General features: G+C 34.8%; 1 protein-coding gene across 1 annotated transcript in view; it reads left to right on the top strand.

Annotated features, from left to right (window-relative positions):
* Positions 1-3891: 3891 nt before the first annotated feature.
* Positions 3892-24803, top strand: part of LOC145693139 (uncharacterized) — an 896225-nt gene continuing 875313 nt past the window's right edge. Inside the window, exon 1 of the mRNA XM_081768874.1 lies at positions 3892-4351. The gene's annotated coding sequence lies outside the window, so the exon portion shown is untranslated. The remainder of the gene's footprint in view (positions 4352-24803) is intronic.

The following is a 24803-nucleotide window of genomic DNA, read 5'->3' as shown; positions in this document are numbered from 1 at the left end:
CATTATGTACACACATTCAGTGGCTGGTTAATATTATAATAAACAACCTATAATAACATACGAAACAAAGGGAATACTGCATATTACAATACAGTTACTTCACATTCACTGAACTCTTGAATCGAATAAAATGGGTTCGCTATTAACCAATCTATAACTTTTTTTATATATAAAGTTTTAACGGCAATTTCTGTATTTGGGTTGTTAGTTTATTAAACAGCTAAAATAAGTAGTGTTCAGATTGAATATTTAAGTTAAGAGCGCTATCATATTTATTGATAAATAGGATAGTGCTCTTCATTAGAAAGTCTTATATTACATTCCAGCTGAAATACCCGCTTGGGTCAGATAAAATATCTACGTAAACAAACTGAACAACGAAAGAAAAAATATCGGTCATTTTCTACTACTTTTACATATCCCGCTAAACGCCTTCAGAGACCTCCTGGTTCGATGGGGGGCTGTATTTCTAAATCTACGCCTGTGGAAGTATCACCATTCATCTCAGCGACTATTTATTTGATACTAATATCGGTCATCTTGGATTATTTTTTTTACATGTCTCGCAGGTGACCCCCGGCCAGCACAAAATGGTAGCTGAATTTGAAAGTCAACGCTAATGCAAGTTTCACCATTGATCTCAGCGACCGCGAAAACTATGGATTTTACACTAATATCGGTCATTTTCTACTCATTTAATGGCCCGGTAAACGCCCCCCCCCCCCCGAGTTAAAAAAAAACGTTTTGTCTTTGTTTGGGGCCTGGACCAAGGTACCCGTGACCAAAGTTTGGTAACTCTCGGTCCACTCGTCTGGTCTCCAGGCCGCACACAGACAGACACACAAATAATCTATTTATTTTATTTATATTAGATTAGATTACGGAAAAAGAAATGCTATATTTCTCTCTGTTCCATATTCTCTCCTCTTCATCAGCTGCATAAAATGTCCTACATTTGGATGTGGAAAGGTGGTAATCCTAAACCGGGCAGATATTTAAAAATTCCATCTTCAGTATTTAGAGACCAAGAAAATGTGTATATCGAAATCTAGAATTTGATATATTTCAAGGTCACAATATAATCTTATCTTTTATCGCCACTCGAAATTAAAAATTCAAGAGTCACATCAATATCTAATTTGAACTAATATTGTAAAATATTGTTCTAGATAGTTTTTTTTTTTTTTTGGTTTTTCCTTATGTGGAACGAAGAAATGAAAAGATGAAAACAACTACCATATAATGTTTAGGTCATTTTCTACAAATAAAAATTGTTTTAGCTTTCCCTTTCTTTTACGACGACAAGGGAAAACATATGTATATATGTGTGATATTTATTACTGGCGTTGTTATATAGTATATGAAATGAAAATCCTACACGATTCGGGTCAGCTGAGCTGACAGTATACAAGAGAACACCTGAAATACGAGAGCAATAAAACTGGATTTTATTGTAGTAGTATGATCCGCGAATCTGGGACAGACTTTTCTGATGTTCTTCTAATTTTGATAACACCTTTTGACATTTCTGTATTAATATAAAGAGGAACCGTATTCATAATGGTTTAATAACAAGGGTTGTCAGTGAAAGAATTATCCAACAAATATTTTATCATAAAGTATTGTACGATGCATATCTCATTCTTTTTTTTTTTAATAGTATGGTCTAAAATCATATATTTTTGTTGAAAATTTATTAGTACTGTAAAAATAGATGCCTTATGTTATGTTTAAAACAAACATTTTATTGTCTTCTTACATTGTAAGGTATTCTTTTGTAGGTCACTTGTTATAAGCTATGTGACAAGTGGGTGCAAGGAGATTGTGACAAGTAGTATGCGCGTTACTATTATAAATGTAGTGTGTTACATCTATCAATGTAATGCGTTACTGTTAGGGTAAGAGAAACGTCAATCCTTTTACTTAACAATATATTGTTTTACATCCTGCAGTACATAAATAAATAAATACTTTGTTCCAACACAAAAAACAGACTTTCAGTTAGGAATGGGCAAAATTTTCCTGAATCCGGATTACGGAATTTTTTCGAAATCTGGATTTTTCCGAAATGCAGAATTTTTCTGAATTCGGGATTTTTCTGAAATCCTGAATTTTTCTGAATTCCGGAATTTTCCAATTTTGGATTTTTCTGAAATCTGGATTTTTCCGAATTCCGGAATTTTCCGATTTTACTTTCCAGATTTCGGAAAGTAAAAATTCCTGAATTGGCGAACTCTACTTTCAATCATTATTGACAACAAACAACATACTTTCTAGCGCCATGAAAATTATTTGTGTCGATTTTCTCGAAAACTATGAAAATTTACCCTCAAGGATGTATTTTTTGAGCTCAATGTAATCTACACGTTCATATGAGATTTGGATATAAAATAACAGGACTGGCAACCCTGTCAGTAGTATACGTGGAGCAATGGGGCGGAACGCATGCGCGCAGAGCAGTCTTGAATTTTCGAAATATACATGAGTTGCCACTCTGCGCTCTCAGTCCGGTTTGGTCTGTAAGAACAAGAAGCGATTGAAGAGAGCGGTGTGCAATTGTGTTGCCAGAAGAATGGCAAATGTGAAAATAGAGTCCAAACTTCAGGATCCACCCCCTTGTACTACCCTGACTATCACTAATCTTTAGTATAATCTATCAATCGCTTTGCAGTTTTTTTTTAAAAGAGAATTATAATCCTTCCCTCATATAGGATTAAAAGAATACGCTTTAGCTTTTAAGGTAATTGAGCAATATCGCTGGAGTTCGAAGAACTAGTTAAGTAGGCCACGAAAATAGCCTTGATTTTACACATTGAAGTACTTTTGCACATAAATAATTTTCCAATATCTAAAGGTATGTGTTACTTAAGCATGAAATGTTGTAGGATTTTCGATTTTAAATCTCTATGCAAAAGTTGCACAAGAAATTAAGATTTACTTTATCTAAACAAACGTTATTCGTAACACACAATGTCATGCAAGTGCGCTTTTGCCATACACCAATGCGCTTGAAAACGTATACGTCAGTTGTAACTCTACTAGTTATTTTATAACTCTATGGTCGTGCTCGACTTTATTCAGAATCCATCCACTTTTGCTTTGATTGGTCGCTCACTGCCAGGGTCATCTTGAACATCGAAATATCCAGAATGAAAGTTACTGAATCATCTTTTGGTTGTTGCTTTTATTAACATATCTTGCCCATAAACTGGGCAAGTGTCTTCACGGGCCTACGCAGCATTTGTGTTTTTATCGAAATTAAATTGTAAAATGTAGCGCAATTTTGTGAAAAGTTCATTCATCTTTACAGCGTAATACTTTACGTCTGATTGTGAGAGTTCCAACACATTTTTACGGGTCTATTAGCTTCAACTGGCAGCTGACAAATGACGTTAGACCTGGTCGTCTATGACTCATATACCCTGAGATTTCGGACACTAACCCTATTTTGTGCCCAAAAGGCTCACTACTTTCTAGACTACCTGATATGACCTGAGACATGATTGAAATGCTGTTAGTAGTGGAAATACTTCAAATATGGCTGAGAAATGATTGCGAGTATTATTAAGAAAACATTTTAAATATGACTGAGAAATGATTAAAATATAAGTAACAAACGAACTTCAAAGAATTGAAGAAACTCAAAAGTAACGCATACGTAGTACATCTTTCGATATTTTACGGGCCTACTATAGAACCCTTATAAAAGAATTACCAGGTCATATTTGAATATGCGGCTACAAGAATTTGTGCAAAGTTGAAGAAGCATTGCTTATATAACTAGGACGTCGTTATGTTTTGCTTCTGATACTTCCAGCAAATACTAGATGGAGCTGTGGTTGCGATGTCTGGGAGTCCAGCCTGGATGCTGCTAGTTGCCGTGGCGACGCACTGGCGTGAGTTTCGTCGGCTTCGAGGAAAAACTTCGACTCAGAAAAGCTAGCAGCTGATAGGCTTTGTCACGCGAGAGTCTGTTTTTAAAGTGCGACGACGGCGAAATAAGCCTCATTCATATGTGTAGAGAGTGTCTTTCTAAGTGATTGAAAAAAAGAAGAAGAAGGAAAGAAAAGAAAAGAAAAATCTTCGTTTTGTTTGGTGGTTTACGATTGTTTGTTTCTTTTACTTTGATTGAAATCTTTTTTTGTCTTAATGAAGTGAATTAATTTGTTTTATTGTCGTGGCGGAAAAGACAATGGCCTATTGGTGTTTACGAGAGTTTTTATTTTCAAAATATAAATACAGTGATTTAATTTGCATACCTTGGATTACATCTTGTGGATCATTAGACATCTAATGGAGATTAAATAAAAATAAAAGAAATTATCGACTGAAGAAATTGCTTCCATTCAAGGTAAGTGTTTTTTTTTTTTTTTTTTCCCGCTTTAGTTACTTTTGTTTGTTTTGCGTGTTTTATTAACCGATGTTCGGCGATAAGCTCATAATCGTGAAGATACAGATTCAAAACGTGGAACAAACAATGGAGTAAGCACGGAATAGTATCTCAAATTACCATTGATAAAAGAAAGAGCATAAACTGTTCGAGTATAAAAGTTTTAAATATTCTTAAAGAGTCTACAAGTCGTAATAAACTCTGTAAGGCTGTGCTTCTCAAACTTCTCGGTGACGCGCACCCTATTCGTAGGGAATACTTTTTTAATGGACGGTTGAAATGACAAATTTGCAGTGACAAAAATCGTAATTGTAATTGTTGGAGATAGTTTAAAATTATGACAAATCAATAGCCATAAAAATTATGATTATTGGAGATAATTTATGACTATGAAAAACTATTGGTAATAAAAATCGTAATTGCGATCGTTGGAGATATTTTATGACTGAAAAATTATTGATAATAAAAAATCGTGATTATTATTGTTGGAGATAATTTATGACTGAAAAATCATTGGTAATAAAAATTGTGATTTTTGGAGATAATTTATGACTTTGAAAAATCATTGGTAATAAAAATCGTGATTGCAATTGTTGGAGATAATTTATGACAATGAAAAATTATTAATAATAAAAACCGTGATTATCTTTGTTGGAGATAATTTATGACTTTCAGAAATCATTGGTAATAAAAATCGTCATTGTCGTTGTTGGAGATATATTTTTTTTAAAAAATGAAAAATCAATAATAATAAAATTCGTGATTATAGTTTGTTGGAGATAATTTAAGGTAATGAAAAAGTCAATAGCGATAAATAATAGTGATTGTCATTATTAGAGATAACTTACGAAAATCAATCTTATTATTAAATGGAAAACAAGTACATAAAAATTAAAATTACAGTGATTTTATTTCAAAATAAATCTAAAACTTATAGAAAAGTGAAAAGTTGGCATTGACATACATATATATTCCATAACTTCTTCAGATTTTATTTTATAAGTCGTTTTACATTCGCACTTAAATTGAAAATTTATTTTGGGTCTCCCAAAAATGGCTGAATTCGTGAACCTCACTTGGGAAATCACTAGTATAAGACATTATAATTGAATTGCTATTAGCATAATTTATTTGCTAACAGCATAAGCATTATTTATATTGTTTTGCATAAAACATTCATCACACTTTACTTGTTTTGTCTGCCTTAAAAATTAATCAATAGAGATGGAAGAAAGAACACCTTTTAAGGCTTGCATTTCTTAGTAGACAAACTTACCTAAATTGGAAATTTTGTTTTTATACAAAGAAAGGAATTTTATTTCGTAAATATAGATAGGAAAATAAAGAAGGAAAATAAGCAATATAAGTATAAAAAAGAAGTTAAACAATTATTAATATTACTAATTAGTCTTCATTGAAAAAGATAATTAAATCAATTTTGCTTCTTTATAAAAATAAGTATTCTGCTTTTTTAAATTTTGAAATTGATTATTAATTGTATTTTTATATAAACTTCCTAAGCCGCTACTAGATGTAATGTTGTTTGTTCATAAAACAACAAGAAAATATGAAATAATGTACTTTTTTTCCTTTCTATTAAAGAAGCAGAACAAACAAACTAAATATAATGTAAATATTTGGAGAGTAATAGAGTTAACATGCTTCTTTAAGTTTCATAAATGTGTTCAGAAATGTTATTCTGGGCATTACGAATATAACAATATTAAAAATTACATCAATTACACATTCTGTTTCCGGATCATTGTTCATATTTTAATTTTCTTAGTGTACAGAGACCGTAATGGCACATTGCGTAACTAGTACAGTGTTTAGTAGTTTCTGATGTTTATAATACACGAGTACAAGTGCAGTTTCGTTCTGTGGCTGTTAACAAAAAACATAGCATGTAAAGTTTACCAAATGGATTTTTACAAACACAATATTACTTCAAATTCTACTTTCAATTGCAAGTTAAAAATAAGACAATATTTTTGTGCCACTGTTAGGTCTAATGTCTAAGCTTATCTCGAATTTTAAACGTTCAAACTAATAACAGAAAATATAGCTTATTTCTTATCATAAACGATACTTCTATATCTGTAAGATTCATTATTACTTGAATCAGAAGAATTTAGTTTGTTTCATTTTGTATGGAAAAGTTAAAAAAATAACTGTAACCTAAAAAATATCAAACCATGTTACAAATAGATATTTTTCATTTGTCTGTTTGTATAGGGTTAAATACCTCTTGTTAACTTTGAGTCTGTATGCGTTGAGATCTGAAATTTAATATCGCATCCGCGTCGTATGTTCTTCCACCGGAACAAGCATCTTTATATAAGAGAACGCTAACCTTTGGGTAAAAAGGGATTTTTTTTTTGTATATTGTATCATATCAGAAATAATCATTTAAAACTATATTAAATTATACTCAGTTATGCAATTTTTGAAGGGATAAATACGAAATATTTTCAAACTAAATTATATATATATATATATATATATATATATATATATATATATATATATATATATATATATATATATATATATATATATATATATATATATATTGTAAAGATATGTTTACAGAGTTACAGTAAACGTGTTTTATTATCATTTACTAGTTTTCCGTTAATTTCTGTGGATATTAGCTGTTTGTTTTACTCGATACTAGGAAAAATTATTTTGTCTCGTTAGTTTATTTCTGAGACATGTGATACACTCTTGGTAACGGGAAACTAGTGAATAAGTTGTAAGAATTTGCTTGCGTTTCATATATAGTCTGGCATTTGACTACTGATAATTGTGTAAAACTCTTAATGATCTATTTCGATAATAAAATTCAGGCCCTTGGGTATAAAAGTAATCTTTCGCATTACGACCTCTTTCTTAATTGCCATAGATAATTTATAAAATACAAGTGGGATTTATAATTTAATATGTTTCGTATGATCTAGGAACTGGAGATATTTTATTATTCACAAAGTACAACCTTTTCAGTGTTTTACAAACGGTAGTTAAGCACGCCTTTCCTTGGAGTTCAAGGCTTTGGGTTTGATTCCTGGTTAAGGTCCATGATTTTTGATCTTGTTCAGCACAAGCCCAGTTAAAAGTAGGGACCCCGAGCCCCGTCGAGGAATGCGAACCTGAGCCCAAGTGAGTGCGAAGTTGATTGAAATGAAAGAGCGCGAGCCTGAGTTAGCCCAAGCCCCAATGAAATAAATGAGCGCGAGCCCAATTGGGATGAGTAAGCCCAACGCTCAATGAAATAAGTGTGTGTGAGCCCAACTTAGAAAAGTGAGCCCGAGGGCGAGTAAGAGCAAGTCCAATTGAGATAAGTGCGCATTAGATCTAATAAACCCAATGCGAAATGGTCATCTATAGTTCTAGCATTAGACTATAAGGTAACTGAACAACTGCTTGAAATAAAACAGCATATAACAAATAAAAAGTCGGAATAGGAGTGAGTAGAGCCGATATATACAGGGTGTAACATAAATGCATGGCCAAAATGAGGTGATTGCGGAATCCAAATAAGTAAAAATGTTCCTATAAACACGAGTTTTATGCCACTTGGTTTCCGAGATACAGGGTATTCAAATGTCGAGTCCCTCCAATGCTCACTATGGGAAAGGGAATGGAAATGTTCAATATTGCAAGAATAATACAATCAAGTACCACTATGCCTCTGCAAATATATTTACACTAACATAGAGAATGAAACTAATCAACATTTGAGGTTATTGGGTTGTCAGTGTTGCCAACCTGGTACAAAGTGTTAATGTTGTTGTTTACTATTGCGAGTCGATAATTGACTTCGCACTTGGACGCCTTTTCTTTCGAAAATGAAGCGGAATCTGCCCCATGTTTAGGAATGTTTTGATGTCAGCAATCGTATGGTAACGTATTGATGTCTAGTGATATTTGAAAACATAACGCTTTTATTTATAGGAAAGTATCTCTATCTCTGTCATCGCAACTGCCTAATGTACCATTTTGCTGATGTTCATAGCCACATTTAACTAGTTTTGATATCACAAATCACTTCCTACAGTTTGAGAATATCTTTCTGTTCCGTTCCAGTTGTCAGGATTCGATTGCCAATTCCAAGTTGGCACCCCTGTCACTCGTACAAGACGAGGAATTCGACAACGTTCAAAACGACTTTTGTCTTCTTTTAACGTCACGAATCTCATCCCGGCGTTTGTGCACATTTTTCAGTTTCACCTTGTATATCATACATCAGTCGAGAGAAAGTCGTATCTCCGGCTTAGAGACGTCAGTTTAATTTTATGTTGTTTGTATCTCAAGTAAGGAGAAGAGAGAGAGTGTGTGTGTGTGTAAAATGTTGAATGCACAGAAAATAAACACATTATTTAAATGCTGTCTTGAAGACATACATCCAAATAGTTCTAGTTTTAACAAAAATATTTACTTGTAAATAATATTTAACAAATTAAATAATTTTTAGTGAAAGTTAAGACTCTAACCTAAACAGAAAAACAACGTAATCGTTAAGGAATTCAAGATGATGTGTTCCTGCAATGAAAGAAGTATCAGATATACATGAGTTGCATTTTAAAATATAAACTGCAATGGTTATGGTTCATAAGTAATAAATGTCTTCTGCTGATTACTTCGTTAGTAGCTCACGAGTTTTTTCTCAATGGGATATTTAGTTGATAATTCCATTGATTGCCTCACTATTGTTTAATTCGTCATTTTCATTCATCTCATGTGGATTGAATTTCAGATCTATCTTGATATAATGCTCTTTCTATTGTTATTTCTCTACCCATACACTGATTAATAGCTTTGTATTGTTAGACGTTATTTTCTGCCATTCTTTTCTGTATTTATATAGCCGTATGCAGGTGATTTGACTTGCTAAATCCAGTCGAGCAGATTGATTGTTCAGAAGTTTCAATCTTCGATTATCTTACGTGTATGCTAGACGAGTGTTGTGCTAGCGGACTCAGAGAGACTCTAACATATTATTTTCCTTGAACAACATGGCTTCTTGTAAAAAAAAAAAAAAAAAAAAAAAAAAAAAAAGTCAACAATAAAAAACCTTGTTAAGTTTACTCATGATTTAGATACAGAAATTGAAAACAAAAATCAAGTAGATGTGGAGTACACAGAATTTAACAAGGAGTTTTTTGATGTTCTTAGTTACGATACAATGCTAAGTAAACTGACATGTTCAACTTTACATATACATTACATGAATTCATAGCATACTATCTTAGCGAACGTAAACTCTGTGTACATCATAAGGGCGCTTTGTCTGAACCATACATAGCTTACTCTTGTGTTCCGCATGGCTCGAACCTGGGACCTCGTGTAGTAGTTTTTATTATACCTAAACGATTCGCCTACTATAATACAATCATATAAATTATTTTATGCAAAAATGAAAATGAAATTAAATCTTTGAGTTTTACGTCCCACGGTTATGCCAGGTGGGCTAAACGAGATGATGATGATGATGATGAGAAATGAATGAAATGGTGGAAGTAAGAAAGTGGGAGGAAACGGAAGAACCCCGAGAAAGTCCACGCACGGTGTTTATCCATCACAAAGTCCACTTGGTGCGAGCTGGAATGGAACCAGGGACCACACGCATCAAAGGTGAACACTCCACCACTGAGCCACCACGGCCCAAGATTATTATATGCTGATAACGTACAAATTTATTGTACAAAACTTCTGAAAGTGATACTGTCTCATTACAAAGTGATATTAGCACACTTCGTAAATGGTGTACAACCAACAAATTAGTATTGATAATTGCTAAAGAGTGCAGCATAGTTTCGTACACTAATAAAACATACTTTTTTTTCTTTCTTTTTTTTCAATTTCAGCATCAAATCGATAATACTCTATTAAAGATAGTTGATCACGTCAGCGATCTTGTAGTGACAGTAAGATCAAATCGTTCATTCGATCTCCATATTAAGCAAATAATAACTGAAGTGTATAGAAACCCCGAATTTGTAACGAGGCCCGGAAATGTATTCAGAAATCCTGGTGTTGGTAAAATTTTTATTCTGCTTATGTAGCTCTAAACTAGAATACGTAGGTAGCAATAATTTGGAGTCCCTGTATTAAAATCGATTCACGTAAACCTGAAGTAATACAATCTAAATTTGTACGGTTTATAGCATTTGAAGAATCAAGCATCTCTCCAAGATAATAAAAATACACAGACCTCTTACAACATTACTCACTAGAGTCACTTGAAACTCGGAGATTTGACTGTCATTTGTGCTTTCTACATTAAGTTGATACATACTTACATTGATTCACAAAATCTAGTATCAGAAATGTACTTTTATATTTCCAACAACAGAACCCGTCCTCGTCTAGTAACTTTTCATCCAACGAAACAACACACAAATGCATTAGATGTACCGCCTGTTAGAAGAATGTGTACTTTAAATAATAAGGCAATTTCGGCAAAATCAATTGTCGATATATTCAACTCACATAGAACGCCTTATTTATCAAATACAAATAATGTATACAGCGGCGTATTTAAGGGGGGCTTCCGGGCTTAAGTACCCCGAAACTTTATTTACTATTTTAAAGTAATTGAAATACTTGCAGAATTTTCACAATTCCAGGAATAAAGTTAGCAACCCTCCCGAAACAAAATCGTAAATACGCCACTGAACATGTATAATCTGTGCTAAATGTGTAACAGTAATGTTACAGTACATAACTGAACACTATTATTAGGTGTACTCCTGTTGTGTTCAAATAAAAGTAAAAGTATTGTTCAAACAGGTTATTGTTCAGGTTAATGCCTATGGATTAACGTCTTAAGTAGTAATTTCCAAGCGGTTACTCTTTAACGTCACAGTTTGCTGCTCGCATTCCTCACAAACTACGCGGAGAGCACTAAAACAAGACAAGAATCTTGCTGCTGATAAAGGGCAAATGAGAACATCAATGGACTACTTGTACAGCATTTGTGTATTCCATTTTTCTACCTCATTTCCTCTTTTCCTCTACCTATTTCTCTACGCATAAAGATCATCTATAAAATGAACTCTGCTAAAGACAATAAAAAGGATCACGCGGAACTTAAATGTATGGGATTTAGATAACCACCGTTATAGTCACCATTACCCGTTTAGTTTTTAACGAATTGAGTCCATTAACGTTCTTGGCTGAGATAAATATTTGTTGCAAAAAGCAGAATTCAAAAATACGTTTATTCGTATAGAATGTAGGTAAACACCGTTTACGTCACCGTTAGCCGTTAACATGTTAACGGTTTAACTCAATTAAGAACTTAGCCGAGATAATCTATTATGAAACACAAAATTCAAAATTTTGCTTTCACTTATGGTATACAGAGGTCACTTTCGTTACTTGTTAAGATCTTAAGAGTCTTTCATCCCAGCGAAATTAAAATACCGCTAATTTTACAGTAATTATGTGATATCTTCAAATAGATAAAAGATAATTGAAATATGTAACAACAGCGCCCTAGACAATATTATTTTGCGTGAGGTACCGTTATCGCAAGTCACCTAGCGGCTTTCCGTTTTCAGCTGTTTAGAAACGCGAAAATAAATGACGATTTTCAAAATGGCTCGAAATCGAAAGCAGATAAGTGAGTCGTGATAACGGTTTATCATGTAAAATAATATTGTCTAGGGCGCTCTTGTTCCACATTTCGATTATCTTTTTATCTATTAGAAGATATCACATAATTACTGTAAAATTAGCGGTATTTTAATTTCGCCGGGATGAAGACTCTTAACGGATTGACTGCATTAACGAACCCGACCGAGATAATTGTTCTAGCCATCTATTGCAAAAATTAAAAACAGAATTAGAAAATTATCTTTAGTTTAAGAGTTATCATGCTGAGTAACGGACAGACAGACTTAAAGAACAGTCTTAATTAAATCCCTCTCCGTGATCCTAATAAAATATTTCTGTGGTGGAATTCACTACAAATTTTCTGTCACCAAACAAACAATATATATATATATATATATATATATATATATATATATATATATATATATATATATATATATATATATATATCAAAGTTATCGATAGAAATAAAGTATGTCACAGAGTTCGTAACATAGTATCGGTTGAATACTTTAGTATCGTATCGCGCCTCGTATGAAAAGTTATCTCAGACGATCGTTTCATAGGCGTCCCGAAACGTCCATTCCAGACCGAGATGAGTACCTTTTATGGGTGAGTTGTTGTCTCGGATATCTCCACATTATGTGTTAAATACACATGCGAAATCCAGAAATCAAACTAGCAGTATCATAGTATACAACACCAGGTGAAGGAGGTGGGTTTTTCATGCTGTACAGAATGTGAAAATTGAAGTTTGACTCTTTTTTAAAGTGCTCAACAATGGAATTTCTCCTGCCGTCTTCTGCTTCTCAATTCTCCGTATATATATCTCTGCCCATCTTCCCACGCAGAAACTAGACCCTATGATGTATTTGAGTGGAGAATGGAGGCGGTAATACAAGTTTAAATTACACGCCTCTTCCAGGCTTCTCTCAACAAAGCATTTTCCCCCCAAGTCCTCCATTTTCCACTCAAAAACTTTAGCGTTGGCAATGACAACTGATTTTTATTATATTTTCAGATTTACTAATGGGCTGATATTTTCTCAATATTGAAACCAAGAAGTAGTAGTAGATTTCTACCACTTCCGGTTTTAGTAGAGGGTTAAGGATGCAGATGAAATGTACTCTTGGGACACTTAATCGATTGTAGGAAATCGGTTTTCATTATTTATTACAATTTTTTCTCCACACTGATGAATTCTAAAACCGGAAAAAGTTTATATCAATTCCATCAATGATCTCGATTGATTCTGTACATCCTAGCCAAAATTGATTGATTTTGAGTACATATAAAGCAGTTGTTGGTAAACCAAAGTACTTAAAGATGAAATCGATAACTCGTTGAAACTCCAAAGAAGAATACCTGTGTATCAAGGCTGTACCCAGAGATCGGGTATATTGGTGTTCAGAATCGCCTTTGATTGTTCAGATGTTTTATTATTAAGTATTCTGCCTTTTGGCAAGTCCAGGGAGTAATGAGTTTTCTTTTTAAGGTTTGGTCCTCTTTTAACTCCCAATATTTTCTTCTGTTTTTCAAATCATCGATCAATTGTGTTCTTCTTCTTCCTATTCCTCGTTTTCCTTCTATCTTTCCTTCTATGCCAGTATGAAAAAGACAATTTCTTCGCAACATGTATCCAATTCAATTGGCCTTCTAATGAAGGATTCTGGTTAAAAACGTCCTCAATAAAACTATACTTATATAAGGGAAATGGTTGATGCAGCATGAAAATTTGACCTTACATTTCATCTATACTCTTTCTCTTAAGAAAACAATCTAGTTCTATTATTTCTCTCCTGAAAACATAGGTAGAAGTATTTTACAATTACTTATCGTCTTTATGGACGCAGAATAATACCTTCAATACTAGCTAGATGTAGTAGCTTGTAGCATTAGATCCCTCCCAACAAAAATTTCTGGGTGCGCGCTTGCTTTCAAGAGTAGGTCTGGTTTCATATAGCGACGGTGTTTGAACTCACATCAATCCAGTCCAAATCACAAAATACATTTGTGTTGTCATTCCAAAAAAAAGGCCTTTTAAGCATGATTAAATAGTCAAAACGCATTTTGAAGTAGAATTAATTTTGGGCAAGCGTATATAGCCTACTGTAGACATAAAACGTAGTATGTTTTCCTTATTCTGAAATCAGTTGTGTTAACTATTAAGAAGTCGAAGTGTGTCGTTGCATATGTTAACGTCCTCGTACGAAAGTGACATTTGCTATAATGCTCAGTTTAAATAATGCAAGGACGATAATAGAATACTAAATACGATTGATTATGTCACAGGTGTTAACAATACCACACACGTGGTCAACGATAATTTTAGTAGCTGATGTTCAGAGAAATTCACAAGCTTCATTACTATTCTGATGGCATCCTACTGTGAATGGAAATTTATCGACGACGCAATAGCAAGGTTCATGCGTAGCATCGGTTTATATATATACCGACTCAGCTCTGCCGTTTGGTCTCCCTGGTTCGATCCCATGTTAAATCGCTTCATGGTGAACAATATCTTGTATATATGTTTTCTCGGAATTCTCCTGTTTCCTTCCACATTTTTATATCACCAATTCCTTTCATAATCATTCACTTTCATAATTTGTCCTGTCTCTTTTAGCCTATAGAAAACCCGCTCGTGGCTATTTGATTAGTGTACGCGCATTCGGTGCAGGAAACCGGGTTCCATTGCCGCTGAGAAATCATGTGGTTCGAATTGCATGTAAAGTTCTAGGTCTACGCAGGGGTAAAATTACGGGGGAACGCGTTGGGACGACGTTCCTCACCTCCAAAAATATGTACTGCGTCCCCTCCGTTTCTAAAAAAATTACAATGGGCAAAGATAGGCAGGGGGACAATGTGATGTCATGCCGTTCCCTTCCGTCCCCCTACCTTTTTAGGTCCATTTTTACCCCTGGGTCTAAGTCTTACATAGACTTGCTGCTGAACAAGACTCTAAACTACAAATGAATCAAGCAGCCTACAGGGCATAAAACGTCAGACGTTAAATTAAGATTTTCCCTTCACTTTTATATTAAATTATTTCGTTTTTAAAGCACTTTTCGACGTTGAAGGGTGTATCTATCTCCCTTTATAATTGATACTATACCTTGAAGAGCGTAAAATGGAAGATAACGAAGAACCCATGAGTCCTCAGCCTCATACATGGCCACACTACACTCTCTGGTTCGATTTCACACTATGTACCCTTGTGATAAACAAGGTTGTGTTTGTTGTTTATTTAGGGTTCTTTTTTTCCAGACTTCAAGATTTTACTTCATCAGATAACAAAAATACTTACTCTTTTCGTGTACGTGATGCACAAAATATATTTCAAGTCTTCGTGTGACTCTTTTTCAAAGGCGTAAAACTCAAAGATTTCATTTCAGTTTCATTTCAGTTTCTTTTTCAAAGGAAAGAGGCGATAAAAATATTAAAAATGCGTTACAGAAAGCGTATAAAATTGTGAAATATCTTATATAAAGGTAACCAGGAAAATTCTGTCGTTCTTTCACCCACCACCTTCGAACATCGATATGTCACCTCCGACATACCTGGAATATCAAAATAGTCCTCATCAACGATCTTCTGCCAACGTTCTAGAAGGCAGAACTTGGTGGGCCGTGAAGCGAAGAAGGTATCAAGTGCATTTTGCATCTCTACTAGGGATTTGAACTGGCTTCCCCTAAGGTGATTGTCCAAGGAATGGAACAGGTGATAATCGGACGGTGCAATGTCCGGCGAGTATGGCGGATGCATATTAATGTTTCCCATCCAAGGTGTAGAATGGTGTCCCGGGGCATCCTAGTCACGTGGGGCTTTAACGTTGTTCTGTAAGAGGAGGACCCCTTTGCGATTCAGAAGTGCTGGTTCCAGACTTTTGAGTTTTTCTTGAGTATTGCTCAACTGCTGACAGTACGCAGTTGCATTGATGCTCTTACCAGCTGGTAGCAGTTTCCGATGCACGACAGCAAGCAGTCCATCAAACACACAGGAGGACCTCCTTTTGGTGCAGTGCTGATTTCGGCTGTTTTGGAACCGGATCATGGGATGCTAACCAATGATGAGGCGCCGTGGCGCTTCGTATAGGACCCATTTCTCATCATATACCAACACCCTCTCCAGAAATGGCTCCTTAATCAGACGAGACAGCAATGAAACACAGGTGTCTGCTTGCGTTGCCTTCTGAACCGGAGTCAATCATGTGGGATTCATCAAACCAACTTGTAGTGCTTTCCAAGTTGGTGGAGGTACAGCCGAATGATTTCTCCACTCACACTAAATTGTAGTCCCAGTTTCTCACATGTCTGGCCACTGGTTGCCTCAATTGCTGCCTGAAGATCTTCATTTTGTATATGTGTTGGTCTTCGGGCACGTGTTTCGAGGCGTCTTCGAGTGTTTCGTCACCGTCCTTAAAGTTGTTGAACCACCGCTGCACTGACCACGTAGTCACGACTCCCTTACTAAAGGCCTGGCATATCTTCCGCCCCGCTGCAGCGGCGTTTGACTCCAGTTTGAACTCATGCACCATAAACGGCCTTACGACGCTCTGTAGAGGTCCCATGTTCACTCTGTCCTTTCGCAAGTTCACGGTGTGGTAGTATGTTGTATATACTCACACTAACAACTAACGTTCGCCTTATCTCCATTCGCATTCAACTCACGGTGTCTGTGTATTGAACACAAACCTCCACAAAAAGCGAAAGAACTTTCTTGGTTACCTTCATAATAAAGAACAGGAACAACTGAAGAAATTGTTAAAAACAATACTTCTGTTATGAGAAGACTCCTCTAGTTGTTCACCATGTCCATGTAAGGCGCTTCGTGGCTGACACCGACTACACTACCAGTAAAATGTTTTGTTTATTTTTCTTCTTTTGATCGACAAAATCGAAACGTTCTTTACCTGCGCCACCTGATTCTTTCTGCCCATTTCATTGAAATGGAGAACTCTTCATTCTTTGAAGTAAAAGACTTTTAATTGCTGTTTGATTACAGATTTCTCCTTCCAGTCTACACTGAGAAAAAATGTAGGTGGCGTACTTAAAAAGATAGGTTACATACGTAATTCCTGTAGTTTTTGGACTACAACAGACGTATAACTGAAAACGCATGTTTTATAATACTTTCTGTATAAGTGTTCCATCTATACGTACTTTCTGTATGAAACAATGTAGGCGGTCAGGATCTCACATACAAATTGACGTATATAACATATAGCTGACGAAGGTAACATAAGTATATGCATGTGATATACGAAAAACTGTTAGATGTCAGACATCCAGCAACGGCATGATGTAACACCTAAGGGCAGTGCCTAAGTAGCATACGGATAACGTATGCTCCATACCGATTTCAGTAGTAAGCAAGAGGATTCCGTATATTTGTACAATATACCGCTGTCCGGAGAACGGATTTTTGTCTGTGTATTTAAATATCCCTTGCATTTTTAAAATAAATTTGTGATACCGTATTAATAAAGTAGTTCCGCCCAAGTCTTCAGCGCATTGCATACTATAAGCTAAAATCGTGATTAATTGAAAGCCCTAATTCTTTAAATGTAACACACTTTTTTTTTTTAAGTTTGCTCACCGACCGTCACCAACCATCCCAAATTCCATAACATATTTTGTAATGAAATTACTCAAGTATTACGTTATACACAAGAATCCTGCAGGTAGCAACACCTATTAAACACACAGTTTGCTACTAGGAATTAGCTTGACGTACTGAAAAGTATGCTGTTTATTATAAGGAATTGTCATTGTGGCGCTTGTATTTCAGCAACCAGCATTACAAATCTTTTAAGCCAAGTTGTATAACGTTCCAGGATACTGTGACGCAGAGACACACATGTTTCTCTTATAATTGGGATTTAAATTACGTAAAGTAACTTTGATTTATAAATAGTGAAATTATGTTCACAGAGTAAGACTTCAGGAAGAAATCAATAAAATCAGCGTTCATTTCAAAGAAAACAGAGTAATATTTTTCATATAGTCAATGGATTAAGATAGCAAAGTGATGAAGTTATTCAATAACCTGAAAATTAGAGAGTTTAGGAGGGAGGGAAGTTACTTGCTGAGTTTGGTATATATTAATCAATGGTAAAGGGTGTCCCATAAAAAAACGTAACTTTTGAAATACCCGCCATTTCTGTTCTAAATGAAGCGCTTCATGGCGGAACAACGTGTTGTCATAGTGAAAACTTATTAGAAATGTGGATATTGTGTTACCAAACCCCATTTGGTCAACGTCATCACAGTAGACTCATTCGGTGCATTACGTTGACTAATATCTTACGGAGTTTCCGAAGAGTCTTTGCACAACATTTCCCCATTTGTGATAAGTTTTCACAATGACAACACGCTGTTGCGTCATGAAGCGCTCTATTCCTAACCGTACAGAAAACAAATAACGATCATGAGCTATTCGGCTAGCATGATCATACTAGCAGAATGTAAAATCTTAAATGGCATTATTACCCGACTGGAATTATTTGCCGAAGTAACCCTATCTATAGCCATATAAGAAAACAATTTTACGTGTATCATTTTAAAGATAATATTATCACATTTTATCTAGGAAATTTGATCTCTTTACCTTCAAATAAATATCCGAATTGATCAAAGAAGTTTCACGTTTTTTTAGGGGGAGGGGGTATAACCTATATCTATGTCTCTTTGTTGTTTATTGAAGTTTAGCGACCTTTTCAACAGCAAGGCTATATAAGATGAGGAGTTATAATTTAAGTCGGAATCCGAATCATCTTAATGTGTTCAATGTTCTGCCACCGGGAATTGAATCTGGGATCGTTTATACATAGACGGGTGCTCTAGTCTATATTTATGGATAAAGGTGCAAGTTTTTTTTTTTTAAGTAGGTGGTCAATTTTTGATTTACTTTTTTAAATATAAACTAATTATTTGCTGAGCAAAACTATATATTTTCATTAAAATTCAACACGTGTTACAGTTTCGCCAACTAACTCTTTGGCTTCATCAGACAATATGTGATACAGTATAACTGTACAATCGTATATACTGCATCACATATTGTCTGATGAAGCCAAAGAGTTAGTTGGCGAAACTGTAACACGTGTTGAATTTTAATGAAAATATATAGTTTTGCTCAGCAAATAATTAGTTTATAACAAAGCAAAGCTTCTACTTATGGAAAATATTACTTTTTTAATACAAGATTATTCATACAGAGTAGTGAGTACACATTTTTTTACCTACTAAAGTAAAATGTCTTCATTCATTCATCTGATTCGTCCGTGGTACACCTCTGTAAACTCTCTGATTCGTCCTTCTAAAGTAATGCCTACTTGAAATTTTCACCGAGTTGCTGATTCCGGAACCTCTTTTCCTCAGGTGTTGCTCTAGTATAAATTACACTTTTACATATAAAATTTGGATTTTTTTCCCCCGCTGTAGAATAACACAAGCCCAGCAATTTTCTACAGACATATATTAAACCTATATGCAATAATCAGGTGCAATATGAAAACACACACTTAGGTCGGTTGACTTCAGTTCCTTTTAATAGAAAATAAAATAAAAAATAAAAATGTCATGTTATTGAAGTTTGATTCCTAACCAACCAAAAATAAATATATATGTATTTTCCCTTGCTTGTTTAAAAGTTACAAACTATGCTGCTTGTACGTATGGAAAGTCTTATAGAACAGCTATACGAGTATCCGCCCGCCCGTCCGTCTGTCTGTCGACAGGTATCAGAGCAAAAACAGTAAGAGATGAGAGTTTTTTTTTAAAGAAAAAGAAAAAACGAAATTGATTCAGTATCCCAAGAATATATTTAATCTCTTCCGTTAACCCTATATTGATATAGGAAATGGTGGAAATAAACTATTTCTGATTTTAACGTTGATCGCCATAGAAGAAAATCAGTAATAGCGACAAACAGTTTTTCTGGAGTTGATTTAGTGTTCCAAACATAGATTCCATATGTATTCTTACTAGCCTCCTTACTAGTCTCCATGTGTACCCTTCTATTTAACCCGGCGTTGATAGAAATTTACTACAACTTTCGAGTTCAATATTGATTTTCATAAAACCAGAAGAAATAGGAAGAAATATGTTTTCTTTATATAGATTCAGCATCTTAATATCGACCGTTATCCCTCTATCCAGATCGGAAGTGGTGAAAGTCTACTACTTATTTCTGATTTCAACACTGATCGTCATAGTGAAAAAGAAAAACTGTAATGGGTACGGAGAAGCAGTTTTCTAATATGGATTTAATACAGGGTAAGCCAAAATTATGGACCCGATTTTAGAAATGAATTCTGTGAAATCAAATAAACATATGTCATTGTGTTGCAAATGCTAAGAAAGGTAAAGTGTAAAAGTTTTCTTCAAACATTTTACAAGTGTTGTATGTGAGCACCTCGCTTAACACAGCACGGCACACATCAAGCCGAAAGTCTATTTGCTGCCAAATCTTTTTTTTTTTTTTTTTTTTTTTTTTTTTTTTAGCATGTTGCAGTCAATATCGCCAATGGCTCCTGTGATGCGGACATGTAGATCATCCAACTTTGTCGGATCACTTATGAATGGCTTTCCCCGTAGGCAGGTCTGTCTGTTAATTGGTACGGAAATGCCGTTGCACACCAATCACAGACTTTGTTTATATGATAATGAAGCACACAGAAAGATCTTTGTTCTCCAGTCAACGCTATTTTCCTTAACTGCTCGCTACTGACTGTGAGCGGTAGAAAGTGGAAAAACTGCATGGAAATTAAACTTTGAAAGTTAATTTTTCGAAGCGCATACCTCAGAATGAAATATGTTTATCAGATTTTACAGAATAAATTTCTGAAATCAGGTCCATCATTTTGATTTAACCCTGTATTGCAGGTTTTTATCTTCAACTTTTTTTTCCCTTTATTGCAACCGGAAATGATAAGAATCGACTATCACTTCCAGTTCCAATATTGGTTCCAATAGAGCGAAAACGGTAATAGAAGGAGACAAACAGTTTGTTGATGTGGATTCAGAATTCCAAGAGTAAATTTCATCTAAGTACTTACCTAGGTATTATTCTACTGAAGCCAGAAGGAGTACAACTAGCACAACTTCCGGTTTTAATATTAATTCACTTAAGAGATAACGAGAAACTTTTTTTTATACGGATTCAGCGTCCGAAGATCAGGTCCATCTCTGACTTCACCTCTAGATTGCAAAAGGAAGTTACATATCTATTACTTCCAGTTTTAGTATTGGATTTGCATAGTTTGAAAGTTTACCGTAGTTTTACAATGTGAAACAAACTCACTTATTTGTCGGAGGCCGATCCTGAGATCCCGAGGGATAACCCTCCGAAAGTTTGTTTGTGTTTCCGTATTTGTATTAAAATTATCATTGACATCTTGTAGACAATATCTAACAATGAAACACACTTACCAGAACGCATCCCCCAAAATTATTTTTTTAAAAAAAAGTACGCGCCACTGCTTGTTTGTGATTATTCTGACCACATTTCCGGTGGAAAACTTGTCGAAAAGGTGTAAAAAGCCTTTTTAAGCCAGCTATCCTGAGTGAGATTTTTCTGGTATTTTTCATTCATACCAGGCAATTTAACGGCTAACATAAAGATCCTAGGCCTTTTTCTTCCTCCTCTACTTCAGTGGTGGGCAAATTTCAATTGAATTAAAGATTGACAATTAAGCTATAGATTTAATCATTGGTTGCAGGTAACAGTTGAAAGGACTTATTTTCAATTCTTAATTGCAACTGACCATTAATAAATGAGAATCATTGCAATGAATTAAACAATTGAAAATAATTGCTACGGAAGCAAACTCCAATTAAATTTAGTAATTCAATTGCAATTGAATGTAGTATGCAATTTATTGAGTTGCAGTTGAATTTTCACAGCAATTACTTGCAGCTGATTCACTAACTGCAACTGATTTTCATTCATTAATGCCGAACACTATAGTTGTTCATACATTGCATCGTACAGCTGTTTTCACAAAACAACATAGTAGAACACTCGACCTCTAAAGGCCCGGCGGGAGCTGATGTGGTTGGGATTCCACGTTAATCAGTAGGTCCACGTCTCACATAGCCTCGCTGCTGAAAGGGACGCTAAACTGAAATTCAACTCAACTCGACCTCTAAAGGAGAAGAAATTATGGGATTTAGAAAAACAAAACATCACACAAAAATATACCGGAGTTATATTTGTTTTGCCACAGAGAGAGAGAGAGCGGAAAATGACAACCACGGGAGAGGAGGGACTTCTTGAGATCAGCGAATGAAATGAAATGAAATTTGTGAGTTTTACGTCCCACGGTTATGCCGGTTAGGCTAAAGGAGACGGTGATGATGAGTAATGAATGAAATGGTGGAATGAAGAAAGTGGGAGGAAACGGGAGAACCCCGAGAAAACCCACGCACACGGTGTTTGTCCACCACAAAGTTCACTTGGCGGGGACTGGGATCGAACCCGAGATCCCAAGCACCAGAGGTGAACGCTCTACCATTGAGCCACCGCGGCCCCTTTGAGATCAGCGAGTCACAATCAATTAGAAAGTACTCATTAAAAAGAAACACGAAAAGTGAAACCAAAAATACTGCGGTAGTCGCTAATTTGGTCGGTTGCTGTTTTAGCAGTCGATGTTTTGTCCACAAATCCTGTGCATAACAGTCAGATATAGATAGCCCTCTCTAGGCGGATTAAACTGTAAATATAATATAGTATGTGACTCAACCTTTTCAACTTTCTTCTCAGAGGGGACGGAAGACGGAAGTTATCCACCAATACATATAAATACCATATTTCAAAACTGCGGATTAAGTAATGGCAAGTGAACAGCACAATATACACAATCTTCTTATTTGTCCTTTTGATTGCCGACTTCAATCGCAATTAATATTAACAATTACAAGTTTCAATTGTTTCATTGCAATTCACAATTAAACTTTCAATTGCTTTCTTGTTGTGATTATCAATTAACAATTACCAGTTTCAATTCCCTGATGACCAATTAAACAATTCACTTAATTTTAAATGTAAATTTTAGGATTAAATTCAATCACAATTAATATTAATTGCAAAAGACAAATTAAAATTAATTTTAATTGAAATCAATTGCAATTCATTTCTGCATAAATTATTTTCAATTGATTGCTAATTGTAATTGATTTTAATTGATTAATGCTTAACCCTGCCCTACTTCCCCAGATAGTGTGATTACCAATGGATGACAAGGGATGCCCCTCAAATATGAAGGGCTTAGTTGTCGAAGACTAGAAATATGATTCCTATTCCCATCATGGAAACAACAAATGTTAGTTTTGCTGTTTAGAAAAATTTACCACTATGCTGTCTTACAATGCAAAACATTTTAAAATTTTGGTTTGTAATTAGTTTAAAACTTGAATTTATAATTTCTCTTGTTTAACTTAAAACATCACCGCGGAACATTAAACTAATAGTGCCGATTTTTCATTGTGCGAACTACTATTGAAAGAAAGTGTTACCAGAGAACCGAAGAAAACTAACTATATACTACGCAAGAACTAGGTCATTCTACAAGAGAATAATATATTTCATAGTCTTGAGGGCACCATAAATAACAAATCATTAAGGTGAAAAAGCAAAATGTTTCATTTTTCTTTTCTTTGCTTTTAATCATTTTTTTGTACTTGGAACGCAATTCAATTCTTCAGTAGTAGTAGTAGTAGTACCATTTGCACTGGTCAATCAAAATTGAAGAAAACTGCTTTTGACAGGAATAAGAGAATTTCGAAGCACTAGACTGAAAATGTGAACGTACCGTACTATTGATTTGGACGAGCGTTAACCCTTTCAGACCTGATTTTTTGTTTACTCTCCGGTGTTATTGTTATTTTGAATTATTATTCTTTATGACTTAACAAATGAAATACAACCGTCAATTCGTTTGCGGATGTCATATTTAGAGAATTATGGACGAAACACTTTGCGTGCATTAGGGTTGAAATACGTATGTAAAATAAAAATGGGATTAATCGAACACATCATTGTGATCTATATAGTTTAGAAACTCAAAATACATCACTAAAACAAAAGGAAAATTTATTGCAAATAGCTTGTTTCGCCAAGAATAAAACAGCCTACGTGGGTGAGCTTTGTCCATTGTGATAGCTCCTGCAAGTAGTCTACAAGAAATGTGCATTGCTTCGTGACAACAGATTAAAACACCACAGAAATAGTGAAAAGTGATTTAGAAAAGTTCAAAGAATTCTGACATAAAAACCCAGCTATTTAGAATCCTCCAGAGTAATTATATTAAGCTTAAAACTTAATGTACACAAATGTGACCACCAGGTCTGAAAGGGTTAATGTTGGCTATTGTTGAGAAGAGAAAAAGAGCCGCACCCCCACAGTTATTTTTTGTGTCTTGCTTTCTGTAAAAGCCCATTGAATATCGGCGCCATGTTGGGTCTTTCACCTATTGATTTATATGGGGAAATATTTTATTTCCTTTGAAACCAACAGGGATTTTGACGGGTTGGATTTTACCATTTTCTTTTCAGAAGCTACTTATATACCCCTTTCTGTTTGGAAATTAAATTCTCAACAATATAACAATTCTCTATATGATCGGATCGGATGAACATAATGATAAGCGCCACGTTTGTGAAGTTGAAATTGAGTTATTGGGTGAAATGCGAAGGGATTGAACCATAGAACAGTACGTAGGTAGTTTAATTGCGGAAATGTACCAGTACGTGCAAATGGCAGGGGAAGCTTGAGAGAGAGAGAGAGAGCT

The sequence above is a fragment of the Thermobia domestica genome, chromosome 8 (genome assembly GCF_964235325.1).
Source record: "Thermobia domestica chromosome 8, izTheDome1.hap1.1, whole genome shotgun sequence".
Classification (NCBI taxonomy): Eukaryota; Metazoa; Arthropoda; class Insecta; order Zygentoma; family Lepismatidae; genus Thermobia; species Thermobia domestica.
Note: the sequence above shows the minus strand (reverse complement) of the source record. Positions and strands in the feature narration are given on the sequence as shown.